Source organism: Ambystoma mexicanum, chromosome 12 (genome assembly GCF_040938575.1).
Source record: "Ambystoma mexicanum isolate Mex_15411 chromosome 12, UKY_AmexF1_1, whole genome shotgun sequence".
Classification (NCBI taxonomy): domain Eukaryota; kingdom Metazoa; phylum Chordata; class Amphibia; order Caudata; family Ambystomatidae; genus Ambystoma; species Ambystoma mexicanum.
The window spans coordinates 1,066,702,748-1,066,723,200 of NC_090936.1; the positions used below are offsets into that span (position 1 = coordinate 1,066,702,748).

The 20,453-nt window shown below is 43.5% G+C and overlaps 1 protein-coding gene across 1 annotated transcript in view; it reads right to left on the reverse strand.

The window, feature by feature from the left end:
- LOC138514720 (collagen alpha-1(VII) chain-like) overlaps positions 1-299 on the reverse strand; it is a 1,453,166-nt gene extending 1,452,867 nt beyond the window's left edge. Inside the window, exon 1 of the mRNA XM_069630120.1 lies at positions 81-299. The gene's annotated coding sequence lies outside the window, so the exon portion shown is untranslated. The remainder of the gene's footprint in view (positions 1-80) is intronic.
- Between the last annotated feature and the right edge of the window lie 20,154 nt (positions 300-20,453).

Consider the following 20,453-nt stretch of genomic DNA (forward strand, 5'->3'; position numbering starts at 1 on the left):
GTCTGGCATGCAAACCTCGGATTCCCCTGGGGCGTGGAAAATGCCTGACTGTGGGGGCCCGGAGCGCGGTGCACGCTTACCTGTCCCAGCTGTGTGCATGTTGCAGCCCGGAACTCAGCCTCTTCTGCTCCCTCGACAGTGTGCACGGAGAGGGTGTGCACAGAAGAGGAGGCCCTGTCGGATCCCACCCTCTTCACGGTGCTCCCTGCTCCCCCCAAAAAGGACTGTCCTGCCCTACCCGGTGCTGGGGCTGCTGTGGGGCCAGAGGCTTCCAGATGTGGTCGTGAATGTTGCCTGGTGGTGGGAACTGGCTGGAGTGACAGTATCCGAGAGTGAGAGTGGGAGCTATGAGTAGGGGGAGGAGCTTTGGGGTCCCTCCCTGTCCACCCCCCATTCAGATACTTTTCTTTGCCCCATGGCGTTTCTGGGCTGATTGACAGCGGTTCCCTGGCCGCTTCCCTTCACTTTGGCAGGAATGCGAGAGGCACTTTATAGCAAGGCAAGGCCCTCTCAGGGCCAGGAGTGACAGTGCGAGAGGTCTCAGCCTGAGAGACAGCCCCAAAGCCGAACAGCACCTGAGGGAAGGGGGTGTGGGGTGCAAGCAGACCGTAAGGAGAAGGGCCATATACACACAGAAATAATACGCAAAACATTTAACTAGCTAGCAGGGCCTTATTTAACAATACAGGCCCTTACTAAACAGATATGGAAGAAGACGGCAGCGAAGACATTATTTACTGCGAGTAGCGTCATGAGGAGAGGTCGTCTACATGGGAGGTGTGGTAGAAACATCCCCCATAACATAACCTCTTAAAAACTGCAAATCGCACTGAAAACGAGCGTCATGAGGTCGTCTACATGAGAGGTGTGGTAGAAACATCCCCCATAACATAACCTCTTAAAAACTGCAAATCGCACTGAAAACGAGAGTTTTATGTTAATAGCTGCTTTGCACATCAGTCAAAGATTACTTTCCATAGCAAATATATTCACAGATGGCAGTAGGAATAGATTGCTTTTTGTCAAAAATCGATGTGCTTTTCTCACCTGCTCATGGGCAGGTGATATGTTAAAAAGAAAAATACAATTACAGATGTTTTGGTAAAAGTACAGTCAACCAATCGGGGGAGAGCTAGTCCTTGCATATTTGCCTGAGTTGGAACATGGGCAGATTTCGACCTACAGTAAATGGCCATGCTCTGCAGCGGTAAGTAGGATTGTGTTCTGACTAAGTATTGTCCGTTCATAACCTCTCCTCTGACACTCCCATTTTTCATATTCAAATGAGGTGCAACCGAGGCCCACCACACTGACCTCCACCAAGTCTAGCATTCCCAAGCGGTAGTGGACCTGGAAAATGGTCTCTCTGATCTTTTGCCCAGTGTCTATAAATAGGGATGAGCGAAATAGCCGAATTCCCTCCGCTGAGAAATTGGTGAATACTGGACAAAATTCACCCACAGACCAAACATTTCAATTTCGCCTGAAATCTCACTTTTTGCCCAAATTTTTGTTTTCTAGCAAAATGTCAAATTTCAGACTTCTTTGCCCTAAAGTTCAAGCTGTGAAATGCTTCGGCCCCCTGATTGCCTGATTGCAATCCAACAACTAATATGGGCCACTCCCCTCACAAACACATGTCTGGACTTTCCCGGAAAATAGCTCTTCTTAATACTAGATCCCTGAACAGACACACAACCAATATCCATGAAATGATTGTTGATAGAAACTTAGACATCTTGTGCCTAATTGTAACTTGGGTAAAAAAATACTAGTGGCCCTGCCTTCAATCTAGCAGCACCCGTAGGATACTCCATGCTCTGCAAAAACAGGGAATCCAGAGTGGGAGGTGGGGTGGCAATAATAGCAAAAACCGAGCAAGGTCTGTTTACATTCCCCATTGTCTGTCCGCACTGTGAAATACTGCTGGCTAAAATGACTTCCAACCATAACAGTTGTATAAACGATTCCATGTGTAAAAATCGCGGCTAAAATGGCCGTGGACACAAAATATCACAGCAAAAAGGCAGTGGTTTTGCTGCCGCAATCCATGTCAACGATGCGGGGGACACCTTTAGTAAGAGCTCTAAGTTTAAGGGGAGCAGAGTACACCTTTAACGGGTCAAACCACAGCATTTTTGCAACCACTTTTTGTACAGGCGACATTTTTGCCGCAATTTTATCATTGCATACCGTATAAACATTGTCCTGATCTACAGGTCACCTACCACAATGGGCAATTTCAACGAGGATATAACACACATCCTGAACTCACTAGAAGGCGCAAACCGCACTGTGCTTCTCCTCGGTGACTTCAATCGCTGGAAAGGGGACAGGTCTAATAAAGAAGACATAGAATTAGAAAGAGCTCTAAACAATGCACAATTCCAAGTTATTAATAACGCACCTACTAATGATTAAAATCATATTCTAGATTGGGTGAGCACTAGAAACATAGCCGCCCAGATCGATCAAACATTACCATGGATTTGGTCTGATCATCATTACATTGAATTACACATCCAACTTCCCAAGGAACATACAAAATGCCCAAATTCAGCCAAATCTGTCTCCAGTAGAAATTTTAAGAACCGTGATCCTGCGGATCTCTCATCTTTCCCTAACACCATTATGAAGGGAACCTCCAACAATGATTCAGCCGAACATCCTCTCAACAAATATCATAAAGGCTTTCCACTAAGAGTGATGAGGTAGTACTCCTTAAAAACAGGCTTGTCAGAGCCAATCTTGATCACCAAAAATGGTTTAGTCCCGAACTGGATGCACTGAAATAAGAGAAGTGAACGCTAGACTCTATCTGGATCAAACACCAATCCAAGGAAAATAAAGATGCTGGGAAACAGCCCGATAAAACCTATAAAAACAAAGTGGTAGAGAGCAAGACGAATTTCTACAACTCAGTAATTGAACAGGCCACCAACAGCTCTAGAAAACATTTTGAAACACTAAAATTACTAGTAAAACCCAATGCCATCCAAGATCCTTTTTTGCCCACTGCCCAAGATTCAATGACAGTGCAGGCTGCCTTTGAGGAGAAAACCACCAGGGCACGAAAGAAAATCAAAGACAAAATACCCGCCAGGGCCAATCTTATCAACATCTTTCTGCATAAAGGCAACAAAGTCCCAAGCCAGCCCTCCGTCTCGTTCTCTGAAATTGACACATGCAACATGGAAAAAATACTTAAGTCAATGAGACCGCATGTTCAAAAAATACTATTCCATCTAAAATTCTTCTGAAACATCAGGACGTTTTTGCTCCTTTTCTCACCAGGTTCGTAAATGCCTCCTTTAGGGAAGGAAAGGTACATTAAAAGAGTTGAAGTCACACCACTTCCAAAAAAAACAACCTCGACCCCAAAGATCCGAACAACCTTAGGTCAATTACCAACTGCAACATCAAAGTCCTGGATAAAGCAGTTTACATGCAATTCCAGTGCTTTTTTGAAGCAAATAACATTCTACATCCCAAGCAGACCGGCTTTCGGCCTAATTATAATACTGAAACTGCTTTGGTAGACCTCCAATCAGACATGCTACAAATCGCAGAAGATGGCAAAGTGGGTATCCTGGCCTTATTGGATTTATCCGTGGCCTTTGATCTAGTGGATCATGGAATTCTTAAATAAACAGTGGGCTGTCTGGGCCCCTGCTCAGACAAAGCGGTGGACTGGTTCCTCTCATTCCTATCTGATCGGGAGGCGAGAATCTAATAGGGGCAGGTTCAATCACCTCCAGCTCCTATTTGGTGTGGTGTCCCACACGGGGCAAGCCTGTCACCAATACTTTTCAACCTGTATATTAGACCTCTTTGTTCTCTCGTGGACGGTCTGGGTGTGTTTTTTACTAACTACGCTGACGACACCCAGCTAGTCATAGAAATAACATGAGTGTATGCCACTGACGCCATAGTCCTATCAACCATATATCATCTAATTGAAGAATGGATATCAACCAATTGGTTATGTATAAATGGCGATAAGACAGAGCTGATGATTTTCGGCTCAACAGCTACACGGGCTAAACTAAGCACCGACTACACCAGCTTCCAAATAGACACAAGCTGCATCTCTGTCCTTGACAAGGTGAAGACTCTGGGTATTCAAGTGGAGGCTTCTCTTAATTCCGATGCTTATGTCAATCAGATGACAAAAAGCTGCAACTAGTCCCTCCACCGTCTGAAAAATATCCGACCATATATCTCGAGAGACAATGCAGCAACTATTGCCCGAGCCACTGTCTTTTCCAAGTTGGATTATCGCAACTCATTACTGATTGGTGCTTCAACCAACAATGTAAGGAAGTGTCAGGTACTACAAAACAACGCAATTCGCGTTATTAGCAAACTCACAAGATGAGAGCACATCACAACTCACAGGAGGAATATACACTGGTTACCTACACAAGAACAAATCAACTTTAAAGTAGGGTCCATTATTCCTAAATGTGTGCATGGAGCTGCGCCATCTTATCTGAAAACTCTGATACCACAGTACTGTCCCAGTAGAGCATTGCGGTCAGCAGACAAAAAGCAGATCGAATGCCCTAAATATAAGCGTGAAAATGGCCTGGGAAGATCCTTCCCTGTCAAAGCGGCAAAATTCTGGAACTCCGTTCCCGCCGCAGTCACAAGGGATGACAATTTGAGAACCTTCAAGAAAGTCCTAAAAACGTTGCTTTTCAAGTAATCCCCTTCCCCCCCCCCCCCTGATCAGTCCTTTCGCCCATGTCCCATCTTTGATGGATTTGTTTTATGTGTATGTGTTTCGCGCCTGATGCATGCAGGCTTTTGGCACAGTACAAATAAACAAATAAATAAATTAAATACATTCATGCAAAAAAATGAAATGTTGCCCAAAAGCATAATTAACCTAAAAGCAGTGAATCGGGATAAAATCAACTTGGCTGGTATAGGGAAATTGGAGGGGATTTTCACACATTTTATTTTGCCAGTGGCAATTTTGTTCACCCCTTTTCTTAACACCTGCCTCAGAACCTTACTGTGGTTTTCAGGTCAATCCACCAATAGCAGGTCGTACCCCCAGATGCATATTTCATGTTTCACGGTGCTTCTAGTTATATTTTTGGCAAGGAAGTCACATAATTTTTGACTAGGAAGTCATATCATTCCATTTGGAAATTATTCCAATTTGTTGAAAGCCTGTGCACATCACTCCCTAAAATTGTGTGAGTAACTATCTTCCATGAAAAGAAAATTGAAGTCCATCATTAGATCAGGTGCCAAGGGGAAGCCCCTCGACGTTGCTTTCTCAAATTCGAGAACAAAATGGAAGGCAGAGTAGACGATTGGGGCATAATGTATTGAGCTTAGGGCCCTTTAGTAACGTGCATGCAATGGATGGGTTCACAGAATAACTCTGAGTCCAAATAACCAAACCAACTCCCGAAGGTGCAAAGTACTGTTTTTTTAACAATGATCTAAAACAGGGCGTTACAACGAACATCAACAGACGTTTGCTCAATTTCTCTCAGCAATCTTTTCAAAGAACATAGACTTTATACTAAAAATACATCATAAATAATGTCATACTACGTGGAAAATAATGAAAAACCTACTAGGGATACCTACTAGGGATTGTGATAGGCTTAAGAGGAATATCTTACTATACATTATATAGGAACTAAGATAGTGATTGGCTGCCTACTGTCAGGTGGACAATATATGCCTACCTCTAAAATGTGTCATCTTCAAAACCATTAAGTACACAGTTTTCAATTGGTGTTCAAACTATAAGGTCCTTCGTTATATGGACCTCTACAATTGGTTGGCACACTTGTGCCATGTGTGGAACATTCGGTTCACTTAGCAGTAGGTAAGCTCAGACCCAGGTGCAGGGACGTAGGCCTTACTCTACCTCCTCATCCAATTAGCCCAACATCTCTCTTCACCCAAGCCTTATGCCATGAAGATTGTCTTTGAACTTAGCCTTGCAAAGTATCCTTGTCTCTGACAATACACAGGAGTGAGGGCACTCACTATCGTTGTTCTAGGACTCCAAGCTGAACTCTATTTTCATCCTTGGCTCACATGACAATAGACCACAATTTGGTTCATTTTGCAGGTTTTAATGTCTTCAATGAATACAACTTTCCACTCTTGGTGTTCCTCCTTTGCACCTTAAGAAGAGATGATTCATCCTTCGCACGTTCACTCCTTTCAAGAATAGATAGCTGACCTTGGCTTTTTCAGTTTTGATACTAGGCCAGACAGCCTCGCCATGCAGCACCACAATTTCAACTTATTCTTGCTACGACACAATTCTCCCTCTCTTCTTCATGGGTCCTGGCTTACTAAAATTCATGATACCTATGTCCAGCTTCTATACAGTGGCGGTTTTGCCTGCATTCTATTTACTACATATAGCCAGCTTCTATGATGACCTAAGGGCATGGCTGCCTCCATACCGGGATCCAGTATCAGGTTCCTCCAATGAGGACTTACCGGGCTATTCCAACCATGAAGGACCCGGTAAGTCCTCATTGGAAAAACCCATCCCCATTTGAGCCCCCATAGGGCTCAATTGGAATGGGGAGGGAGCTAATAACGGGCCCGTTAATAACAGGCCCGTTATTAGCTCCCTGGTCCCCTCGCAGGACCCGCTAAGGAAGCCTGGTTTTACCAGGCGTCCTTACCGGGTCCCACAAGGGAACCTCATAATAGGGCATCCCGTAACGAAGGGTGCTGGTCCCGTACCGGCACCCTTCATTATGGGAGCGCCATGGCCGTAATGAGGTACCTAGTCTACCTTGCGTTTCAGTGTCTGTACAATTATTGAACAGTTGATTCTCTGCAGCACTTCATGCACGTGTAATCTTCTTTTTCGTATTTAAAAGTTTACTCGATTCTTTACTTCATCATTAGTTTCTGTAAGATCCATACACCCTCTTCACCCTATCTTCTGAGACGTCGTTCATATTCTCTTATGATGTCACAAACGTCATTCTTTGCTGCTTTTTCATATTCCTTCCTGGAGTTCCTTCCTCAGATGGTTGTCTCTTCGGGGATGCATTTGATAGGGTTGTCTCAATGGGTATCTTCTTTCTAATATACGCTGCAGTATGGTCACAACTGCTGGTGTCAAACAGGGCACAATTTCAAACTTCCAACATATAGGAGGTAGGGGGGCGGGATTTCCTGCAGAGGCATGTAACTGCTCCTCTACAGTATCAAGTGGTTTTGTGCTCCCAAAGTCAGTGCTGTGCAAAAGCCCTGCCTAAACCAAGAGTTGCAGTGTATCAAAACAAAATCATGACCTGCATTTAGTATTGCGATTTTCAATGTTCACATTACAAACTCTTGTGAGTCATAATGCAAGAAGGGTGGGAACGAGATGCTCCCTCCGTCTGTGCAACTTGCAAGGGAGCTCATCAATGGCTTGCAACCTTCCTTGCAGCTGTGAATCACTGAATGATTACCAACTGCTCCGGGCACGTGGTAAGCGTTTGCAAAGCTTACGCAACCTACACATGGCCGCTTGCTCTGTGCGCTGAGCTGGAAAGTACTGAGGAGGTGCCGTCATCAGTCTACTATGAGCTCTGCCTGAACCACTGAAAATGTGTTTTCACAAGGCAGCATTTTTGTAGCTGTGATCACTCTCCCTTTGAGAGACATCAGGTGCAATGTGGGATGCATGTCAATCCAGGGATAAAAATCCTGCTGTCCTCTGGAGGCCTCCATCCATACATTTGCTCCTTGAGGCACAAGGGCCGGGAACCTGACGGGTTTTCAGGATAGCCCTCATTAATATTCCTGAGGAAAATTTGCATACATTTGGAATAATTGTAATGCAGATTTATCTCATGAATATTAATTGGGGGGGATAGTGAAAACCCGACATGGATCCGGCCCTCAAGACCTGGAGTTAGACAACCCTTTGCAGATTAATCCAACCTCAATACATTTTATGACGCAGCCCATCTTAACTTCTGAGTGGAATTATAACATGCCACGATCAAACTAAACTGCATCAAGGCACAAAGCAGCGAGAACTGATTACATGGACCAACCAAAACAAATATAGGGATCAACATCTTGGCAAAAAGGCAATGTCTTGAGGGTTTTACAGAAGGTCAAGCAGTCATCCAGTTTGCGCATAGTAACTGGAAGCACAGCCCATAAACGAGGGGCATACACTGAGACTCTTCGATCACCCCTGGATGTAAAGTTGGAGTTGGGGATCTGCAGAAGGCATAGATTTCCTGATCGCAAGACGTGACCTGTACCTTGTTTTCCAAATATTTAGGTCCCAGCCTATGAAGGCATTTAAAAACTAAAAATAGGACCTTGAAAGCAACAGGCAACCAGTGGAGTGATTGAAGGTGAGTCATGAACAAATCCAATCTTGAAAGATTAACTATCAAACAAAGGGTTGCATTTCGTGCATTCCCCTGGAAGTCAGGAATTCACAGCTATAATGAAGTACAGCAATCCAGTTCTGAATTAATCAGAGAGCCCTCAATGATGGAATAACAATTCTTATCAACATAAGGAAGTATCCTCTGAGTAGACAACGTTTATAAAATGATGTCTTTGTAAATTCATTTATTTGCAAATTTATTTCAAGATCTGCTTGCCAGTGAAATCCCAAGTTTCTTTTTGTAATTTTGGATATGAAGGGAATAGGTAAGTCAAAGAGTGCAGGTGAAGAACACTCTTTCGAGGGGCTCTGAATGTTGTTCTTGGGGCTTAAAAGGATACCCTCTGTTTTCCTAGGATTAAGCTGGAAGCCACTTTCCGGTGTCCAATGCACTTCTTCATCCATACACTGGTATGAGACCAGACACCTTACGATGAGATTCAACTCAGTACCATTCCCACAGGCGTGGAACAAGTGTCCAAATTTAGCAAAAATGTCAAATAGCAGTTCAATGTAAATATTAACAAGCCACACTGGCAGTGGAGATCCCTGAGGACATCCACACTTCAATGATGCTTTTGACGATAGGAAAGGTCCTAGTTGGACCAGTTGCATTCTTCTATTAGAGAAAGAGCGAAACCATCATTACGCATGATCCAAGACACCCACTCGGTTGAATAGACGTGGCAATAAAATCCCATGGTCCATCTTATCGAATGCTGCGGACAGGTCCAGCACTGCAACGAGGTCAGATGTCCATTATCAGCATTTTAAAGAATATTGTTGCATAGTGTGAGTAAAGCCATATCCATGCCATGTCCGGGGAGAAAGCCATAGAGATACTCATCCAGCATTTTGTCTTCTTCTACAGATTGTTGCCAGCTGCTTCACTTTTTTTGGAAATCAGCAGAGACCAGCCATTGGGTGGTAATTACTCCAGAAAGATGGCTCAAGGAATGGTTTCTTTAATAGAGGAAGGTTGCAGGATATATTCAATGGGAACCGTACCACTCCTTCGCTTAGTGATTTGTTAATAAATGCAGTTATAAAATTCACGATTGGATCAGCAATATATTTTTTTATTATAGCTGGCAGGGTATCTTCAAGATGACAGGTAGGATACATATTTTTTGTTAAGGTCAGCCTATTCTTTGGAGATACCGAGTGAAAATCCAATTTCATTGAAGGTGAGATCGACAGTAAATCTCCCAACAGAGCCCGTGGACAGTCCTTTGGCGCACTAGCTGCCCTCTTCCAAGCTGAGAACTGCAATCTTAGATATGAAAAGTTATTCAGGGCAGCTCAAGGCTTGCAGAATGTAGAAGCAGTCATTGGTGTGGTTTGAAAAAAGACTGAATCACCGGGAAGAGCTGTTAAGGAGCATTTTCTGCCTTGCCAATCTCCTTCTGCAAGAAAAGTTTTTTTGCAGTAAAGATAGCTTTCTTATACAAAATGCCAATATTTATAACCCGTGCTAGGGAATCTTGGTATCTGCTCTTTTACTAGCCTCTTTCTATCTACTTGGTTTAATGTTTTTTTTAAATCTCTCAGGTCTGAGGTAAACCATGGAGAAACAAGATTTTTAGGTCTAGATTTTTGCCGGGGGAAAGGGCATTGTTACAAATTCGACAAAAAAACAATAAAAGGGAGACAACAAAATCAGCACACAAAATGTCCATGTCCACCTTCATTTTATTAAGTTCCTCTTGTATTTGGTTTGATGGTCATTTGTTTTCTTTCAATATGCGGAACAAGGATTTTTGATCAAACTACAAACAGGGAGTTGTGGATGGATAATATTAAATAACCTAACAAAAGGGCCAGACCAAGACACTTGAATAATTTCATCAAGTATTACGATACGTTCTCTAGGAAATACTTGGTCTAAGCAGTGTCCTTTCTTATGAATACATACACTAGAAAGGTGATTTAAATAACTCATATCTATTAAAATTCTCTTTCATATAATTTGCTCCTGGGTTGTCAGTGCAGTCAATCCAGAGATTCATATTTCCATAATTTCTAAAAACGAAATCCTCACTGCTTAGGAAAGAATCAAAGACAACTGAACATATTTTTGAGGGGGCCGTTATTCGATAACAAAGCAGGACCTTTCTGAATCTCGGATTATCCAACTCACGTTTGACTGATGTGAAATCTGAGCACTTATCCAAAGAAAGGAGGGGAAGAATGCTAGCATCAAACAGCTTCCTAAAGATCATTGCAATACCTCCTCCTCGAGGATACCATTCTTTGTCCCACTTCATAGCAAAGTTCTGAGGAACAATATTATGAGGGATGGTTTTACTGTTGTCTTTAAATCCATTCTCAGTAATAAAAAGTACACCTAGACCATTATCTGTTATAAGATTGGGCAATTTATACTGATATGTCAGCCAAAAGGGCTGATCGTGGGGGGGGGAGGAGGGGAAGGGGATTACTTGAAAAGCAACGTTTTTAGGACTTTCTTGAAGGTTCTCAAATTGTCATCCCTTGTGACTGCGGCGGGAACGGAGTTCCAGAATTTTGCCGCTTTGACAGTGCTTCAGTTCCAAGCCGGTCTTCGCCGGTACTTAAACGGACACAATACCTTTCTTCGTTCAGGTATTGTTTACTTTGCAAAAGGTTGCATGCGTGCATTTTTGTTTACTAATCCTTCTTCGCTTCGATGTAAGTGCTGTGTTCTTTCACTGCCGCCGGCTTGTGTGTGTCAGTAGAACTCCCGCTGTGTGCAGCTGTTGTTTGCAGGGATTATTAAAGACTGAAGGCAGAGAGATAAAGCACTCTCATTTTGTAGGCTGATAAGTGGAAGCGCTATTTGTGAGCATTACGCTCCGTTATTGAAACTACATCTCCCAGGGCACATTGGGCCCTTTATACTGATACGTCAGGCACTTCAGTGCTGATGCTTCAGTTCCAAGCCGGTCTTCACGGGTCATCAACAGGCTCGGCATGGAGGATCGCACAGTAAGTTGAAAGCCCCTACTCCTACAATGTTTTCACTACTCCAGCAACCAAGGGCTTTCCCGGACCATGGGTTTCCCTATCAGAGAACCCTTATCAGTTACGGCGCTGCATCTCAATAGGCTGACGCTTATTGATAGGCTGAAACAAACTAAACTGGATAGCCGCCCATCATTCCTGAATGGTGAAGGCCCACCCCCCTAGACCACCAGTATCACATAGCACTTTGGATGAGGTTAGGTCTCCTCTAGTGCTAGTGCTCTGGTCTCCCTTGCTGCCGCCTACCCTACTGCACTTTCCCCCGCCCTTCCAGAACTTCTACCTTCTGAGAGCCCTACCCCCCTAGAACCACTAACCTTTCTCATCTTGCTAGTGATTTAAAACCCACTCGACCCAAAGAATAAAAGAGCACTCTAAAAATCGCTCTTCTCAATACACAATCGTTAGTCAAACATGCCCAAGACCTACATGACTTAATTTTAAGCATGGGCGTAATTATAGGGGGAACAGTGGGTTTTGTCCCCCCCAACTTCAGTGGCATGCCTTTTTGTCCCCCCCATCTTTTGGAGGGAGGGCAGGGGGGGCTGCAATCATCCATTATGTAATTGGACAGCACAAGCTGGGCTGGGGTGCCCAGCAAGGCTGGCGCTGTCTCATTACATAATGCTGAGATGCCTGCCAGCTGCGCTACAACACATTCAGGGCCGGGATGCCCTGCATGGCTCAGTCCCTCACCCTGGCTGGCCTGACTCAAAGTTAGCAGCCAGGGTGCTGAACTGGGTGTTGCAGAGACTGGCGCCTGTGCTGTCACGCTAGCAGCAGCTCTTCCATGGGACTGCGGCTCTGAGAATCACATTCTGGCTTTGTGTTTGTGCGACACACAGATAGGAACTAGGAAGCTCATTCAGCTTGCTGGTTTCTGTCGGGAGGTGCGTGAGTGCAAAGAGGTTAGGTAGGTGTAACATGAGACGTGGCCCGGGCGGCATTTGAAAGCAAAGCAGAGCAGAGGTACTTTTTTAAAAATAATTTTTAATTGTGTTTGTGTATGTATGTTGGGGGCTGGGCTGCGGACTGGCCCTAGTGGGGGCACATGTCACATTTGGACAATGTGAGCAGAGCTCCCAGTGCACATTAAGACCCCAGGTATGAAGACACACTAACAATAAAAAATGGTGCATTCTCTGTGGCAAGCCACAACTCTGCAACGCCTCTAAAATTATTCTTGCCATTTTTGCTACTAAAGCACCACCACACTAATTTCAAAATGAAGTAGAGTGGAAATAGTCAAGGTGAGAAAACTTGTGACCCAAAACTGTCATACTCTGCAAATTCTGTGAAGTGAATTTGAGTGCTGTACGACTTCCAAACATGGCGAACTTTTGTTAAGTAGTTTTTGCTCTAGGTCCGCAGAAGGAACCGTATGGGATTTTGTGTTAAAAGCACACTTTTAGGAGCCCTGTATAACTTTTCCCCCTGCCGCCAAAAATAATCTTCACCAAACTGGCAAAAAGTATTTCGAGTTTTGCAGACAATTTTTCAGGACGGTTTGGTGCAAATTATTAAGTGGGTGTCATGGTTCAGGTTACAGGCCACCAAAACTGCTTCACTTACCAAACTAAGCAGGGGAGTATCCAGCATTGGGAGAGTGTGGGGGAGGAGGCAACGAAATGCAGTGTGTGGAATTCCACATGGTCTCATTGGCGCCCCCTAAACCGCCCACCCCTGCCCCAATCTACTTTTTTGGTAACATTAGTGGTAGATGGCATTTTAACACACAACAAAAAAAAAAAGAAAAACGCAGGATCATTCCAGATGCAGGAAACTGACCTATTAGAGCTCTGTCCAAGCCCTCTGAGGCAAAATACATGCAAACCTCCTAATTATTACATGGATTGCACCAACAGAAGTGACTTCACAGAAAAGGACATTGCAAGGCGCATCATCAGTCCTTGATACTTGGAGGCACCATGGAAGTGACTTTAGAATAAGTGGCCATAAATAAGCCAAGTGACCAGTAACTTTGTGGTAGAAAATACCTAAATTGCTCTTTTGTTTTATGTGGAGCAACTCTATAGTCATTAGGCTTTTCCATTATAATACCATGATACATTAACATAAGCTTTGAAGTGAATCAGAGTCACTTGCAGAGCTGCAGATAAGGCACAATGCGATTAAATTATTTGCTCAGGATCACACACTTGGGTAAATGGTGAAACTGAGATGTGGAAAATGTAAGCGACCACGCACATTTTTCCAGGTTTAGTTGATATAGATATTTATTAAGGTTTTGCTTTACATTTCATGTTCTTAAATAATTATTTGTAGCAAAGCCTTGGAAGCAAACCACATTACATAATAAACTAGCCTTCGATAGTAAACTAACCATACACTATATACATTGTCATAGAAATATGTTGAGCAATGTGAGTATGGCTTTAGTTTTATTCTCCCCATTCTGCATGCAAAGTCACAATAGCATCATATAGATAAATGTGAGCCTAACAAATCCCCCTTGGGTTTTAAAGCCATAGTCATGATTTCATAAAGCATGCAACATTGTGCACCTTTCTCACTTCTGATCACTCTCTCCCATTCCCATTTCTAAAGGGACAAAAGTCCCTGCTAATAGTACCCCCCTCCCTCCCATCAGCACCTAATGGCTCACATTGTAATGCTCTGTTGATACAGAGCAACGTGAGGACCCTCTGCTGCGCGGAGCTCCTTGGGACATTATCCTGGCAGTGGCACACCGCGACCATTCGAAACGAGTAAGGTGTACTGCTGCCAGGACAATGAGCGTGCTGAGCAGGACTTGCCAGCGGGACACCTTTGCTGTTGGGCGCCCTCTTTGATGTGCCAAATGGGCGAGGTGTTCCAATGACAAATGTCCTAGTCTTGCCCCCTCTCCGCTGCCCCCTTTTCCCCCCTGCCTCTCCCGGCTTGTTACTCCACTGCTTGGAGCCATTTGAAAACATACCTTAATTTTAATCAATCAGAATCTTGTATAAAAAATCTATCAGCACGTACACATATAAGGTGCTGTGCAGAACCCAAGTTTGGATATATATGGCATTTAAGAATTGATACCAAGTATATCTAGTCACCCACTGCACTGCATTAACTGATGGCGTCTGCCTTTGAATGAAAGGACAAATCTGCTGACATTGCAGTGAATCTGTTCCTTTTGGCCATGGCATAAACTTAGTCCAACATTTCAGGGATCAGGGGGTGATAAAGTCTGGTCTGCTCAATGGACGTTGCACTACTGTTTCCATGTGTTATTGTATATGTACATATAAATGTTGTGTGCACACATTTTATGTCAATGGAGGTGTTGGGTGCATTTGTGTGTGAGTGAGAGTGTATACAAGCATATGTGTGTTGACTTTTGTGGCTGAATGAATGATAAATAATGCATTGTTTGTATGTTCTATTGAAATTACGTTTGTGAATGTTATGTTGTGTCACTGGGTGCATGGCAGGCCGGATGAAGATGTGCGGGGGCCCAATTGAATTTTAAAGATAGGCCACCAGTCTGTTGGGTGTCCTGATCCACGTTTGGACTATTATGCTGCAACATTTGGTGCTGTGGGCTTAGGAAATCCAAGATGGCGGAAAAGCCCACATTTGCGCCAGAATCCAGGAAAACCGCGCAGTTTTTGCACACACCAAAATGGTCGCCTGACCTACCACCCACCAGTGCGAGCGTGATGGGCCAGGAGTGCCATGAGTGGAATGCGTGCCAAAGGAAAAACAGCAGTGCCTTTTAGCTCAAAAAGCGCTTTGAAATCACCTTTGTTTCTCTGAAATGCAAGCTAAAAATGCCTATTTCAAACATTGCAAGATATTCAAAAATCTCACTGAACACCAGCAGACATTTGGCAGAAGGTAGACTTGTGTGCATACAAAATCTGGAAAGAGAAAGAGCCTAAAATAATGTTCATAATGAAACTGGCTGAGCTGTGGATGTCAGCAGCCTAAGTTAAATTGGACTGAAAGACACTAAAATCTAAATGTTTAAAATAAATGAGTGACCTACTGTTGAGTGTCACATAGTTTGCAACTGTTAAATGTCATAGTTTTGAACTTAGAATCAGCGTTCCAGCTGCAAGTGTTAAAATTGTAAGTTTGATTTGGATGAAGAAAAACTGGGAACAAAAGTCACATTTGGGTGAAGCCTGGCTGGAAGAGAGTGAATTCTGCCTGGCAACTACCACCGACAGGAGTTGAAACTTGCTCAGCCACTCTTCCCAGGCCTGGCTGCATTCTGCTGCCCCCACCAAAAGGAGATGACACCTCCCTGATTGAATCAGGGGAGGAGCACCTAGGACTGGAGGGAAACAGAACAATGAGCCTTCCTTGGCTCAGGCAAATGTTAAATTAGGGGGGGTCGTAAATGGCTTCCTCTTGAGAGAAACTGGGAAGGGCAGTGCCTCTGCGAACAACTTGAGTTGGAGGAAGTGGACAAACCAGAAATTCCACCATGTGCTTTGGGAAACCACACCCCTCTGGGCCAGAGCACAATTTTAAAAAGATGGATAATTCATAGTACGGACTTGTCAAAATTATATAATTAATATCATTATTCTTGTGATTTTTCTGTGCACATTTTAAGAGGTGTTAGGACTCTGTACCATGTTCTGAGGCAAAACCCCATGAATTATGGAGATTGCAGACACGGGGTTCACGCTAGAAAAATGACAATTTACTGGAATATGTGTAGAAAGGCGGTGTACATCTGTGTAATTTTTGGTAAAAATCCAATATTGGTAAACCAACTAAAAACGAAAATAAGTTGCCATTTTTGAACCCTGGCTCTTAGAAACATCAGAATTGGAACAGAGATCTACCCAAAGTAATATATGATATGTACATGTAATGTCAACCACTTGTGTATTTAGGAAATATGTTTAGTTATGAAAATGATTTTCTAAGGTAAGAGCAAAGGGGAGTGTTCTTTCTTTGGAGCCATAAACATGACACCTGATGACATAGGATGACTCACTGCTCCCTTCTCAAATCAGGTCAAAGAGAAATCCTTGACCTATCAAATCATGAGTGGGTTGGGCATAGAAAGTTATCATCCACACCCATTTTCAAAAGACATGAAAAGAGCCCCTGGAAGCCAGACAGGGACATTCATTTTCCAACCTTGAACTGAATTCCTGCGCAGCACGCTGACGGAGAACTCCAGAAACCAGAACTCCAGAGATCCAGACTAACTCCAGAACAAAAACTCCAAAGAGCTGAACTCTTCAGCAGGCCTCAAAATCTTTTGCAAACTATTCAACCGCCGGGCTGTGCGGTTTGCTGCTTGCTAAAAGTCCTGTGTATCAGAACGTAGTGCCCAGAAAGCAGTGCGGTATCCAGAATCCACTTGATCCAGACCAGCAGAACCAGAGACCCAGACCAGACCGCTGTGAACAGAACCGGTGCCTGATTGACCCGCCGAGCAGAGAGAACTGCAGCTAAACTTGTTGACCAGATCCGTGACGAGGCCATTCCTTTCAAATTTATAGTGTGAGTACCCAGCTAGAACTGTGCAGAACCCATCTCTCAGCTTAAAATAATCTGATTCAAAACATTTGAACCTGTTTAGAACTGCATCATAAGAAATTGTGTGTTCCTCCTGTTGATTCAAACCTTTCAAAGCGCATCTGTCATTCCGAAACTGTAATTTCATTTCTGAAAAACTACCTTTACAAAATTGTCCGTATCTTTGGAACCCGTGCATCCTAGGAACAAAATTTATTTGTAAAGCTAAGATTCCCAGCTTTCCAACAAGCTGTAAACCAACTTGCTACTCCTTATAGCGCCTCCGTAATTGCGCTCGACGCACTCGAAAAAAAGTGCTGCGATTTGACATTTTGCTTCATTTCAACCACGTGTAGAAAGATCTGTCCTTTGCTTCCATCACTGAAATCCGTTTTCAACCTGATAATCCCTCATTAATCAGTTAGTGTGGACCTGAACTGATTTAAAGTATCTCTCACTCACCCTGAACCTTTAGAGGGAATTAAAATCAATTTTAGCATATTTCACTCCCTTGCAAATCACCTGAAAGTCTTTCGCCTGTGTTTCAAAATCATCCCTGGTGCTATAAGCTTGCTAGGGGGGAACTGAATTCGTATTGTACTGTGATTGTATTCCTGAAGACTGTGTGTTACTTCCATCTCCTTACATTGCATAGGGGGGGAGTGGATTGTCAGAGAAAAAGTGATCATATTATCTTTTGCTGAAATCATGTCAAGTTTATTTCTGTACTGCCTTTTATTCATCTTTGAAACCTTGAAACCATAAAGCATTCTCAGCTACCTTATCCTCTATACTACTCCTAAGTAATTAAACCAGTGTACTAGTATAACATCATCCATTGTGGATCACTGTCATATGTCTAAGTGTGATATCAAATATTAATTTATTATAAAAGTGTGATATATATCTATTGTTTAATTTTTTCAAATAAACCTTTTTAATTTGCAAAACAAACCTACTTCGTGGCTCAGTGGGGTCAGGGGGATTCTAAGAGAGGGGCGTTATACAAGGGTTCATCATCCAGATTATAACTTGTCATAAAAATATATAAATAAGGGCTTCCCTTGAGCAATCCCAGACAAGGCACTGACTTAGTGGGAATGCTTGACTGGAGTCATTAACAAGTCTTATGAAAGTAAGAAGAGAGCTCCTGCAATGGACTCTTAACGGTGTAGTAGTCTAGTGTTATCCCTCAGGGATTTAGGTTGTTTGACCGAGGTACAAAATAATTGTGAAATTGACCATAGTCATTTTCGCTGCGAATACATTTTTACCTCAGTACAAAAAAATAAACCCATGTCCCCTCAAACCGCCAGTGCACCCACAAACCCCCCTACTTACCTTTTCTCCATCCGCCACCTCTCCTGAACCCTGCAGTGTCAGATCCATCCATCTAACGTGGGACGGATCTGACGCTGCAGGGTCCATTTTCCTTTTTTTTGTTGGGTCTCCTGCCACCAATGCTGAGGAAGCGAGGGACACCCGTCCAGCCGCTGAAGCCAAAAATATTGAACATTGGGAGCGGGGGACACCCACGCAACCCCTGCTCTTCATGTTTGGTTTCTTTGCCCTCTAACTAATGTTGGTGACTGAATTCAGTCAAATCTACCATTCAACCAACATTTCTTGAACAATTTGGCTTAAACGATCCCTAAGAGCCACCATCCGTCCTCCCTCCACCCCATCCCTATCCCCCCCAACATTTTCAGCAAAGCTACTCCACTGATTTTAAGCAACAATCTGGATATCCTCTGTATCATGGAATCCTGGATCCGTGATACAAGTGGTCCATCTATTTCCTTGGCCTCCCCTCAGGCTCCTCCTTTTTTAATGCTAATCGCACAGAGGGCCGTGGGGGCGGAGTGGCCATTGTTGCCAAATCCGAATTTCCAGCTGCAATTACATGCACGGGCTGTGAAATGTGTAATCTTAAAAGGACTCCTTCTCCTCATAATAGTATTGATATAATACTAATATGTCGACCACCTCTCCCAATGCCAGATTTTAATGAAGAAGTCCTCACACTTCTAAACAGCCTTAGTAGTCCAAACTCGGCTACACTCTTTCTGGTGGAATTGACCCATTGGAAAAGAGACAACACTGACAAGGAAGCTTTAGATCTAGAATCTGCCCTTCTAGCCAGCGAACATGAAGTCAGCAACTCGGATCCAACAATGGCTACTCAACACACACTTGACTGGATTGTAACCAGGAAGCTCAAGTTCAACAGTGTCTTCACCACTCCATGGATATTGTCCGACCAATACATTATTCATTTCACTATTCAACTTTTGGATCCCTTGCCCAAGCAAAAAAACACTATGAAACCAGTTGCAGGTCGGAATTTTAAAAAGGTGCTCCCTCTTGACCTCCAGCTTTGCTTAGAGTCTTTCATGTCCAAATTGTCCCCCTTCGATCAAGTGGACAATTTAGTGTCTTCCTATACTGACACCTTTACCAAAATGTTAGATCTTACGGCACCCATTAAAACGAAGTTAGTCAGAGACAACCCAGGGCATCAAAACTGGTTTACTCCCGAGTTACATGAGATGAAAGGGAAAAAACAAGCTCTTGAGCTTCAATGGTTAAAACATACTTCAGTGGCCACCAGGACAGAATGGAAACAATTGGAAAAATACTCTAAAACACTAATCCTAGACACAAAGACATTTTTTTCAATATCCAAATCCAGCAGTTCTCCAACTCTGCTGCAAAGCTCTTCGAAAATACTGAAGCTTTTGGAAAAACCCAAAGCTTCTGAGTCCCTTTTTACACCCACCAACCTAGACTGGTCTCAGACGTTTGCTGCCTTCACTGAGAAAATTACCTGTGCAAGGAACAGGATTACATAAACTCAGGGCCGCTCCACTGTACCTGGAACCTCAGCCTTCACGATAGATTGAGGCAGTATACATCCCAGTTTTTCCTTCTCACAGATCTCCCTTCAGGATATGACTATGATGCTTTCCTCTATGTATGCTACATCCTGTCACTATAATTTACTGCCCCCTGAACTAAACTGGAGCACAAAGACCTAATTGCCCCATTTCTAACACATTTTGTAAATGCCTTGTTTTGAGACCGTCAAGTTTCCACTGAAATTAAGAAAGTTACTATTACCCCATTCCAAAAAAACTAAAATATTGGACAAGTTCGCAACCTCACAGTTGCAAGCCTTTACAGAAATGAATAACAACCTCTACAGGTGACAGTCAGGCTTCCGCCCGTCCTTCAGTACAGAAACCGCTCTTGTGGACCTCCAATCCCACCTTTAAAAAAGCATGGATAAAGGGAAAGCCGGGATGTTGATCCTATTGGATCTATCTGCAGCTTTCGACCTCGTTCACCACGAGCGTCTTTTACTGTGTCTTAAGCATCAAGACCATTGCTCCAAATGTGCGGTGGACTGGGCTCAGTCCTTTCTTGCCAAACGACAGTCAACAATTCTATGGGATAAAGCCTCCTCCCCAGCTGCGCTAATTATTTGCAGTGTCCCACAGGGAGTCTCCATCTCACCCTTGCTATTCAATCTCTATCTAAGGTCCTTCTGCTCACT